Here is a 278-nt window from a genome sequence, read left to right as displayed (position 1 = left end):
GGGGTTGGGGACCAAAAAATCCTCACTTTGTCAGTTACCAAGTAATATTGGCACTTTAAAGAGTAATTCAGCATATCTGTTCTATAAGAACTTCTGGGATCTGTGTAATGGGGGAGTCCTGTCTCCTATAAGAACCATTACCACAGCGTTAGGAAAGGGTGAAGATATATAGCATCAGTTGACTGGTCTTTTCTGCCTGAAGGTCAAATCTGTGTTTTCACTAGGACAGACTGCAGAAAATGGAAAAGATGAGGTGTTTAAATAACCAACTTGTCATC

Source organism: Cariama cristata, unplaced genomic scaffold (genome assembly GCF_000690535.1).
Source record: "Cariama cristata isolate BGI_N322 unplaced genomic scaffold, ASM69053v1 scaffold26466, whole genome shotgun sequence".
Taxonomy (NCBI): domain Eukaryota; kingdom Metazoa; phylum Chordata; class Aves; order Cariamiformes; family Cariamidae; genus Cariama; species Cariama cristata.
The sequence above is the reverse complement of the archived record's forward strand: the minus strand, read 5'-3'. Positions refer to the sequence as shown.